This window comes from Giraffa tippelskirchi, chromosome 14 (genome assembly GCF_054371585.1).
Source record: "Giraffa tippelskirchi isolate mGirTip1 chromosome 14, T2T-mGirTip1v1.2.pri, whole genome shotgun sequence".
Lineage (NCBI taxonomy): Eukaryota > Metazoa > Chordata > Mammalia > Artiodactyla > Giraffidae > Giraffa > Giraffa tippelskirchi.
In genome coordinates, this window is record NC_137288.1 from 26599947 (window position 1) to 26611245 (window position 11299).

The window sequence follows — 11299 nt, forward strand, 5'->3', positions numbered from 1 at the left end:
TCTTCCCAACCTGAGAATTGAACCTAAGTCTCCTGTGTTACAGGCATATTCTTTACTGTCTGAGCCACCAGGGAAGCCTGGTATCATGCAAGTGCACCTAAACAACAGAAAGAGAATCATCATGGATAAGGAGGGGGGTAGGGGAATGGGGAAGTAGAGAAAAGATAAAAATCAAAACAGGGTTGTTAAGGACTTCTACAATGGAAAGTCATTAGCATTTGCTAGTGAGAAGTCATTTTGCCATAAAATGGGGGTGAAAATATAACATCCACAAATAGGGAAAGATTGAGTTTCTTTGGATTCAGGGACTCTAAATATAAGTGAAAGCTGTTGAAGAAATAAATAAATAAATAAAAGAAATAGAGACTATTACCAAGGAATGTTAACAATTGTGTTTCTCAAAATAATTTACCAAAAAACCAAAAAGTCAGTTAGCATTAGCATCAAAATTGTCCCTGTCATTGGACAATATTTTCTGGAAAATTCACTGCCAAGGTGAGGCAATATAACTCATCATAAAATACTCACAGTACATTTATGTAGGTTTACAGTTGCACCTCAAGTAGTGAAAACAGAATAGCCCAGTGTTTCTTCACTAGTACCACATCAACCAACCAGAGACTCTTGAGAGGAAAGCATTTAAGGAGCTTGACTGTCTGGTGAACAGGATAGGGTCAACCAAACAAGCAGGTCTGCAGGTTGTAAACCTGCAGTCACCCTCAATCTCTGTGTGGGCAGTAACAGACAAGTCCTTGAGGAGACTGAGGGCAGTTTATAGCATTTGGAGTTGCTTTGCTGTTTCCTCTAACATTCCTTGAGGCTTCCCCAGTGGCTCAGTGGAAAAAATTCTTCCTGCAATGCAGGAAACCAGGGTTTGATCCCTGGGTCGGGAAGATTCCCCTGAAGAAGGAAATGACAATCCATTCTAGTATTCTTGCCTGGAGAATCCCATGTACAGAAGAGGCTGATGGGTTACAGACCATGGGGGTCACAAAAGAGTCAGACACAACTGAAGTGACTTAGTATGCACACGTAATGTTCCTTAACAGTGGTGTTGTTTCTCATTTTCCCCTAAATTTTTAAAGAGGATAAATACCTGCATTGTGTAATTGCTTCTGGACCCTTATACACGAGTCCTTCCAAGGAAACAGTGCTGTTTGCTCTTGATCCACCATGGACAACAACCTCCCTCCAGGGCACGTTACACCATAACCAAAGCTGTTTGTTTGGAATATTCCTCTCTTTCTAGAAAGCCAGTGTAAAATGGCTTTTGTATTCTCCCACTTGAATAAAGCTCTAACACTGTCATCTGTTCAAAGACAAATTGACAATACTTACTGGAATGTTAGAAAGCAACACTGAAGCTCTATCTGAAGCTGCAAAATGACATTTAAAGCCATCCGAAGATATTGGCAATCAGAGATCCAAGGAATAGAAAATCACTGTAATTATTGGCCCTTATGCCTGAAAATATTAATTCTCTTTTTCTGGCCTGAAATTGTATGGTCCCTTCACTTGTGCAATGTGTGGCATGCATTAAAGAGAAGGAGCTCTTTGTTAGTAATCAGATAATATTTCTTTTAAAGCAGGGGTTAGAAAACAGAGGCAAGACGGAGGAAATAGCTTTTGTTCTCGGCAGCCTTGTGTATGTTGTGCGTTCATGGTATCTTTGCAAAACTGAGAATTGGACAGAAAAAGATTCTATGAGCTTTGACCTGTGGTTCTGGGTGTCGCAAATAATGTTTCCAGGTCTGGGCTTCTGGAACCTTCTACAGGGTCGGGCCTGAGCCTCAGGAAGAGGAAATTGCTATCACAGTAACAGGCTGGGTCAGAAGAAAGAAGGAGATCAGAGGGTCAGAGCTCCCCCTTTCGATGTCACCCCGACCCCAGAGCTGTAACCTGCTTCTCGTGACGTTTTGCCTTCACAAAGGTTTCCTAAGGCAGTTTTTCAACAGATTTGAAGGTTACTGTCCCTCAGCCCAGGTAACTTCTCCTGCGTTACACTCTGCACAGTGACAAATGCAGATGGAAAAGCAGGTTCAGCCTTCCCATTTCTCAAAGAAATTAAAGGCATTTAAAAAGAAGCAAGGAGATGACAGGGACCTTGGCAATGAGCTAAAGGTAAAGAGGAGAAGAAGATCCTGGTTCAGTGTCCATCACAGTGGCATGTTTCTTAGGAAACATTTCTTAGGAAACCTTTCTTAGGAAAAGGTCCCTCTTAAGGTTTTATGAAATCAGAAATTTTAGAAAACCGTGTCTCCCGACACATGAAACATGAAGAGCTACCCAGGGCAGCTTGGATGACAGAAAACTGACAGTTTCTATCCATGTGAAAAAGCAAGTTAAACTCATTTACAAGGGTCAGTCCACTCCTTTCAAACCAATTCAGGAAATGTACCAAGGACTGGAGTCCCTGCGCTGGCTTATTAGCATTTTCAGCAGGAACATCAGTCAAGTGGGGACCTGGGCTTTCTGTCTCCATGCCTTCCTCTTTGTATCCTCTCCGCTGAAAATGAGCTGGAAACCGAGATCCTTTTCAATAAGAAACTTCAAAAGACTCAGTTTAAAGTGAAGTTCCAAAATTAGGCTCCTCTCTAGACATTTGGAACACAAAACCCTTCACTGGGGAAGTTAAGCAGTCAACAGTAAGTATCGATGTCCTACATACCTTCAGTCTTTACGGAGAGTCCACACTAGGCTAGGTGCCCTGTGGGACTCCGGGGGGTCATAGGTCAGGGAACAGAGCCCAGTGCATTTGAGTACAGGACACAGGCAGTAACATGCAGATACATGGAAAGTTAGTAGATGGGAGTTCATTCAAGACATATGAAAATTCTGTATATTGGGCTTCCCTCGTAGCTCAGTCAGTAAAGAATCTGCCTGCAGTGCAGGAGACCTGGGTTTGATCCCTGGGTTGGGAAGATCCCCTGGAGAAGGAAATGGCAACCCACTCCAGTATCCTTGCCTGGAAAATCTCATGGACAGAGGAGCCTGGTGGGCTGCAGTCCATGGGGTCGCAGAGTCGGGCACGACTGAGCGACTAACACTTACACTTACTTAACCTGGTAATGTAAGCCCCAGGTGAAGGGCTTCCCTGGTGGCTCAGTGGTAAGGAATCCTCCTGCAAGGTAGGAGGTGTGAGTTCAATCTCTTGGTCAGGAAGATCTGCTGGAGGAGGAAATGGCAACCCACTCCAGTATTCCTGCCTGGGAAGTCCCATTGACACAGGAGCCTGGCAGGCTACAGCCCATGGGGTCGTAAGAATCAAACACTACTTGGAGACTAGACCACCACCACCAAGCCCCAGGCACTGTTAAAGGCTAGAGTTCACCCAACTAGAATTCAGATCAAGAACCTATGGTCTTGAGCCACGCCATGGCCCTGATCACCACAAATGTAGTCCACAGTGGTGGATGAGGGCATATATCTTGGAACCAGACTTCAGGATTCAAATCCTGATTCTGATACTTAGTAGCTGTTTAATGATGGACAAGATATTTAGACTCTAAGCCTCAGTTTCCTCATCTGTAAAATAGGTACAATAATAGCCTAGCAACCCCCATGGGATCAAAGGAGTTATTATGAGAACTTTGTCCAATGCATGATAGATTCTGCAAGTGCCAATTATTGTAATGAGGACCTACAAAGTGCAAACCACAGACTTTCTGGTTCTGGCCATGGGACATGACAAAACCTGCATCCCAAAGGATCAAGATGAAACGGTTGTTATTTCTTACGCTTTTCCTACCACCTCCTCCCCTCCCCTCCCACCTCCGCAATCAACTCACTTCTTCAGAGCATCACTTGTCTCAGGAACTGCACACTTCTTTTTTTTTTTTCCTCAGCCATGTGCTATTTGTTTAACATTTGGTGCTTTTCTAAGAGTGAAGAAAACATAAAGGACTAACAAATTAATTTGACTCTAAAATTCCATTTGAACTATGAGATACAGCTTAGAATGTTTGGATAATAATGAATGATCACTGCTTGAAGCTTCACTCACAGAATGTTCTAGGCATTCCAGAGCAGGAAAGTGTTTGCAGATTACCATGTTGGACTGAAGGTCTTTGCAAATTAGTTATAATCCACAGACAGTCATGATTATGTTCAGTGGGAATGGACAGCAGGAGAAAATGCTCTAGAGGAAAACAAGTGAAAGTGAAAATCTCTCAGTCACGTCCAACTCTTTGCAACCCCATGGACTATACATACAGTCCATGGAATTCTCCAGGCCAGAATACCTTTCCCTTCTCTAGGGGATCTTCCCAACCCAGGAATCGAACCCAGGTCTCCCTCATTGCAGGTGGATTCTTTACCAGCTGAGCCACAAGGGAAGCCCAAGAATACTGGAGTGGGTAGCCTAACCTTTCTCCAGCAGATCTTCCCAACCTAGGAATTGAACTGGGGTCTCCTGCATTGCAGGCAGATTCTTTACCAACTTAACTATCAGGAAACCCTTAGAGGAAAGCAAAGCATATCTCAAATGGTTTTATCAGTGGTTTCATCGTGTTCTGCTTTGTTCAGCTCTGTCAGTGAGGGTTAACTGTGCCTCTCACCTGTATCACACAGGTCTGTCCTTCCAATATAACAATATGCATGCAGTAATGTTAAAGAAGATGAATATTTTTTGCTGGTAGAGGACTGTCCCACTCCTGCTTTCACAGATGAGCAGCAAGGAGCTTAAAGACTGTTTTCTGGAGAACCCTAGGGGAACAACTGCTTTGCTGAGTCTTAGACTACCATCTGCATCACCCACTCCTTTCCACCGATTAGCTCCTAATTTTAAAAGACACTTTTGGCAGTCTGTATTTTCCTCTTTGGACCAAAAAAAGAAAATATTTTTTCATTATCCCTTTCTTCTTCTTTCTGTTTAGTTTTTATTTTGGCTGAACTGGGTCTTCGTTGCTGCGTGCAGGTTTTCACTAGCTGCAGTGAGCAGGGTCTGCTCTCTTGTTAAGGTGCCTGGGCTTCTCATCGCAGTGGCTCCTCCTGTTTCGGAGCACAGGCTCTAGGCACACGGGCTTAGTTGCTCTGCAACATGTGGCATCTTCCCAGACCAGGGATGGAACCTGTGTCCCCTGCATTGGCAAAGGGGTTCTTAACCACTGGACCACCAAGCAAGTCCATCCCTTTATTCTTCTGATCCACAGAATTAATTTCCTCTCCTCCGTCATCTCTATGATGATGTAATGTGCTTCCTTAAGACATGATTGTGCTGCAGGATGGTGTTGAAGGAGTGTGTGTATGTGTGTTTGTGTGTGTGTGTGTGATCTCCTTGCACATTCACACATGGCAAAGATGTCATATGCAATTATCTCTCTAAAAAGAGCTTAAGAAACAAAGGCAAGAGATACCCAGAAAAATGATCCATTTAGAAAAATAATCTTGCAATAAACAGCACTTTGTACTTGTCTTCTTTTCTTCTTCAGAACTGAAGTCATTAACATGAAAAGCAGGTCTGTCTTTTTCCCCAGTTAATCTGCTCTGACTGATTACTAGCTCCCTCGCGGACTAACTGTTGTCTCTTGGTCCCTGTGCATCCTTGGCTAGGATCTGTGTGGATGGGCTCTCGCTGGCTTTGGGCCCCGTTCAGCATGGGGACCCTAGAGTACCAGTGGCTCAGGGCTCCACACACTCCAGCAATGTGCAGGGTAAGCGGCAAGAATGCAGCTAGCAGGCTCCTCACCCTGAGTTACCAGAATCTTGCAAATCCCTGAGCAAGCCCAAGCGTGGCTTCTCACTCCACACTGACAGGACAGGCTGAAGCCCACTGCTGGAATGCAGCGGAGGTGTGTTCCATGAGTAGGAACCGGACCACCCTGGGGCTTCGTTGACCAGGACCAGGAGACACACCGAGGTCCACGGGAGTCCTGCCTGCCAGCCTTCCCACTTCCACCCTTTGGCTCTGCAAACAGTGGCACACGTCCCACGACTGGAGCCGCCCTCTTTGCTCGGCTTTAAGTGACACCAGTTCTCGAGGAAGGATCTGATAATAGCAGTTTTACTACAGTGGGAATATAAACGGATGTTAGATTATTCAGAGACATTTTTAAAGCTCATTGTAGACTAAAAGCTGTCATTCACTCAGTAAAGGTTGCTGCATTCCTCCTATATGTCAGTCACTGTGCTCCATTCTGGAATTAGAAAAACTACATTTGTAGGGTGTTTTACAAATCCGCAAAACCCCTTCATAGTGCAGTTTAGAAAACCAAGAATCACAAGCCGATATTAATGAAGCACTTGCTTTGTTTCTTTCTTTATTTGAATACAGTGATAATTGTTCTCTATTTCATAAGGAAGCTTAGAATTACAAGATTGCTTCAACCAGATTTCCAGTGCAAATAGTTTAGAATTGGACAAAAATAAGCAACCTAAATTAACAGTGACTCTGTGGGCTAGAATTAACCATCAAATAAACCATTCTTCAATAGCAAGGTAAAAGGAGGAAAAGGAATGTATCAATAATGCATCAATACAAAACCCTTGCATTGCATGTGAAAGATTCTCTTACAAATGGCAGTCCCATGTAAAACTGTTATCATAATACACATATTTTTCAAGAAAAAAAATTGTTAACGATTTTCCAAGCAACTAAATCAGTGCTACAAACATTAACTTATAAATGACATTATCCTGGAGAAACTTAATATATATTTTTGTTTGATTTTGTAGTAACCTATAATGTAGATGAACTGAAACATTTACAGGATATGTCAAACTCCCCAGATATCACCAGATGGCCCTAAAGAACACCATTGGACATTTCAGCAGGGTTTCAGATTATTAGATAACCTGCAAACTTTTCTACTGCAGAATACCTATACATGTTGAATAAAATGAAACAAACCTTCTCTGAAATAACCAGGTTGCAAGCATGTAAGGGAAATCCACAGGAGCCAAAAATAGTTGGAAGCTGAATTAACCCCCATTTACCTCACCAAGAACAACCCCTGCAAGCAGATGATTTACACACATATCTAGAGAACTGACTCTGTGCGACCCCATAGACAGCAGCCCATCAGGCTCTGCCATCCCTGGGATTCTCCAGGCAAGAACACTGGAGTGGGTTGCCATTTCCTTCTCCAATGCATGAAAGAGAAAAGTGAAAGTGAAGTCGCTCAGTCGTGTCCGACTCTTCGCGACCCCATGGACCGCAGCCTACCAGGCTCCTCCATCCATGGGATTTTCCAGGCAAGAGTACTGGAGTGGGGTGCCATTGAAGGCTTATCTTTCAGTCAAAGAAGAGAACAACAAAAGCCGCCTGTGAGTAAAAGGAGACAATAGGAAACAGAACTGAGATTCCAGAAAGTATAAACTATACCAACATTAATTTATTTAAAATGTACACGTCTCCATTATAAGACACACACCGTTAATTATTTCTTAAGATTATCAAAGAATATGCTTTCAAATTGTGGTGCTGGAGAAGACTTCTAAGAGCCCTTGGACTGCAAGGAGATATCTACTCAGTCAGTCCTGAAGGAAATCAGCTGTGAATACTCATTGGAGGGACTGATGGCTGAAGCTGAAGCTCCAGTACTTTGGCCACCTGATGCTAAGAGCAGACTTGTTGGAAAAGACTCTGATGCTGGAAAAATTGAAGGCAGGAGGAGAAGGGGTTCACAGAGGATGAGATGGTTGGATGGCATCATCTACTCAATGGGCATGAGTTTGAGCAGTTCCAGGAGATGGTGAAGGACAGAGAGCCCTGACGTACTATAGTCCATGGGGTTGCAAAGAAGTCAGACACGACTGAGTAACTGAACAACAACATTATCAAAGCAATGGTCAAAATTCCCCATCTTTCTCATAATTGTATTTGGTTTTGGTTTTGCTTGGAGTTTTTTGTTTGAGCCAGAACACTGAGATTGATATGCCTCTCAAGTTTTTAATCTATGGTTTCTTCTACTCTTTTTTTGTTTATTTGTTTCTTGAAATTTGTTGGCTGAAGAAAGTGTGATATTTGTCCTTTAGAGTTCTCAACATTCTAGGTTTTGCTTATTGCCTTTGATTGATGTTGTTGAAGGTCATCTTGCTTGTCTTAGGAAGAACACTCCATAGGTGGTGGTGTGTACTTCCTGTTGAATAGCATCAAAAAGTATATAGTGCCTGGGGTCTTTTGTTAAGATTAATCAGTTGGTTTAGAATTGTCAGCTTGATTTATGAATTATAAAAATCCCCACTGGCTTTATAGCTTGTTAATCACTGCTTGGATCCATTTTTCCATTAATATTCTAATAGCTGGCCCTTCTATTAAAAAAAAAACTCATCAAAAAGTTTTGCATTACTCTGTGATACAGTACATACAGTAAGACCAAATTATTTCTTGATGATTTCCTTTTGTTTATGAGTTTTCAAAATTAAATTAGTTTTCTCAGATCCTCCAAAGGTCACCAAAGAGATTTTTCGAAGTATCATCTACCAATTTGAGTATAGATAATAACGTTGTTGTTCTGTTGGCCCGGGAATCCTTCTGATTTTGTCTTTGATAAGTTTTTTCTTGGTGCAGTAAGATGTTCTAGGATCATTTAATCCTTTTCCTTCTGAATATCTAAAATCAGTAACTTTTCCAGAGAATTTAGAGACCACAGTCTAGACCATAGGGATACTCACTGCTACTCGATGTGTCGCTGTTTCTAGGGTAGAGCTGGGAAATATAAACATCTTCAAAGAGAAAATGTAGTATCAGTTCATACTGATATTTTCAATTCAGATTTAGAATCCGAGGTTTTTCCTTTTTTGATTTTTTGTATTCCATTTTCTCTAATGCTAACATGCTAAGTGACTAATATGTGCTTGAAATTTTATACAATGAAAGCACACACAAATACACAGAAAAGCGATTAGTGGAAGAAAACTCCAGACCAAAAGATTAAAAAAAATAGCATCTATTAAGAATACTGTTCAAAAAAAAAAGAATACTGTTCACTGGGAAGATCACCGGTGGTCCAGAGGTTTGGACTCATCGTTTTCACTCTCATGAACCAGGGGATTCAATCCCTGACTGGGGCACTAAGATGCCACAAACCACATGGCACGGCCAGGAAAAAAATACTAACTAGTTAATGTTTCCCACATGATTCATGCCTCAATTCAAGAAGGATAATGTCTTCCTATTCTTCTTTTATTCTATTAAAACTTTTTAAATGAGTTACTTGTTTTTACCAAAAAGATACTATTTAAGAAAAATTGCTCCATTAAGATTGAAGGTGGGAGGAGAAGGGGACGACAGAGGATGAGATGGTTGGATGGCATCACCTATTCAATGGACATGAGTTTGGGTGGACTCTGGGAGTTGGTGATGGACAGGGAGGCCTGGCGTGCTGTGGTTCATGGCGTCACAAAGAGTCAGACAGGACTGAGTGACTGAACTGAACTGAACTGAAATGTAACACAAAATAAATTTTAAATATGGGTGCTAATCTAAGTGATGAATTTGCTTTCTTGTGGCAAGTTTCCATGTCTGAGCTGGTGAAGAACATTTGTCCCCATTTTGCTTCATATATATTTTCAGTAAAAAGTTAAAGTTTCATATCTTTATTTCATTTATGCTGAATTTATTCAAAAATAGTCATCTAAAAGCTAAAATGAATAATATTTCAGATACACATTTCCAAACTTTTGATGTGTGTTAGTGCTCAGTCATGTCAGACTCTTTGTGACCCTGTGGACTGTAACCCACTGGGCTCCTCTGTCCTTGGGATTCTCCAGGCAAGAATACTGGGTGGGTTGCCATTTCCTCCTCCAGGGGATCTTCCTGACCCAGGGATCAAACCCGGGTCTTCTGCATTGTAGGTAGATTCTTAACCATCTGAGTCACCAGGGAAGGCTTCACTCTCGCTATACACCTACACACACATGCACATGTATATTTATGAAACTAATCATGCTATTTAGGCTTTTTTTTTTTTTATCTTACTGATCATGATAGCTACAAACTATCTTTAGCTAGTACCTCAAGGCACAATATACACTGAATGGAGGTTTTGTCCTCAACTGAAGTGGAAATATAGCCAAATTCCAAAAACCTTCTTGTTAATTTAGAGTATTTGAGACTTATTTCATGTCCTATCTGGTTAGATTTTCATTATGTGCTATTGCAATATGAGTGACAGAATTGATTTTTCCATCTAGGAATGGAAAGATTAGTTCTGCCAGGTTTTTTGTTTGCGTGTGCTTACTCATATTGTCTCCTGAAATTTAGTGGCAGTTTTAAGCATTTTATTTTGTGAGGGCACATTTAGTTAAAGCTAGATAAAATACTCTGTGAATCTGTTATCAAGGTATGCCTAAATTGAAATATACAGCACTGCCCTGCTGAAAAAGTGGGAACCACTGTTGGCCTTGCCAGGTAACAGGTGAGACTACCCACAACGGGAAGGGAGAAGGGTAGTGGAGAGACATACATTAGATACTAGTAACTCTTATGTTCTCCTATTCTTTGGATTTTTTAAAACTCGGAGTATAATTACTTCACAATGTGGGGTTAGTTTTTGCTGTACAACAAAGTGAACCAGCTGTATGTTTACATACATCCCCTCCCTCTTGAACCTCCCTCCCACCTTTCCCCCATCTACCCCTCTAGGTCATCACAGAGCACCGAGCTGAGCTTCCTGTGCTAGACAGCAGCTTCACTCTTCTCCTATTTTTTTTTCTCTTTTGAAAACAGGATAAGTGTAAACAGAAAATCTAAAGTGTTCTTCCTCCGCGTGGATCATTTTGTCTTCCCACTGTAGTGTGTGAGTTAGATCTAGATGTAGGAGAACATCAGGTGGTAAAGACTCATAAAGCACCTGATATGCCCACCACACATGCCTGCTTTTGCCAGCTAATATCGCCACAGCATTTTAACAGGACATGCCTTGTCTGCTCCCATATTGTGCCAAGACTCTAACTTGTGAATCACTGAATGGAAGGGTGCTTGCCAAAGTCCAGATGAGAAATGAAGAACTAGAAGCATTTGAAAGGGAGGAGAGTGAAAAAGAGTATGGCAGTATACGTGCCTTAACTTGGTAACTGATTCAATGTGTGGGATCAAAAGGAAAAAAAAATGTTGATTTCCATGCTCAGTTTCCTGGAGGATTGAGATGGTGTGGAAATGATGGTGATGGTAGCTTCTGTAGAAATAAAAGGCACAGAGTAAAAGTGATTTAGGAGAAAAAAGTGTCCATTCATTTGGGGGCACCAAGTCTTACATCTGGGGGCCCATCTGAGTGTTTAATCCAAGAAGTGAAACTGGAATTTGGTGGATGGCTAAATCTGGAGATAAATATGTTGGGTTAGTCCACAGCCTTGCAAT

The 11299-nt window shown here is 41.7% G+C and overlaps 1 long non-coding RNA gene across 1 annotated transcript in view; it reads right to left on the bottom strand.

Annotated features, from left to right (window-relative positions):
- LOC145534461 (uncharacterized) overlaps positions 1 to 3886 on the bottom strand; it is a 46554-nt gene extending 42668 nt beyond the window's left edge. The window contains exon 1 of the long non-coding RNA XR_014074646.1: positions 3789 to 3886. This is a non-coding gene — a long non-coding RNA (uncharacterized LOC145534461). The remainder of the gene's footprint in view (positions 1 to 3788) is intronic.
- Positions 3887 to 11299: the final 7413 nt, after the last annotated feature.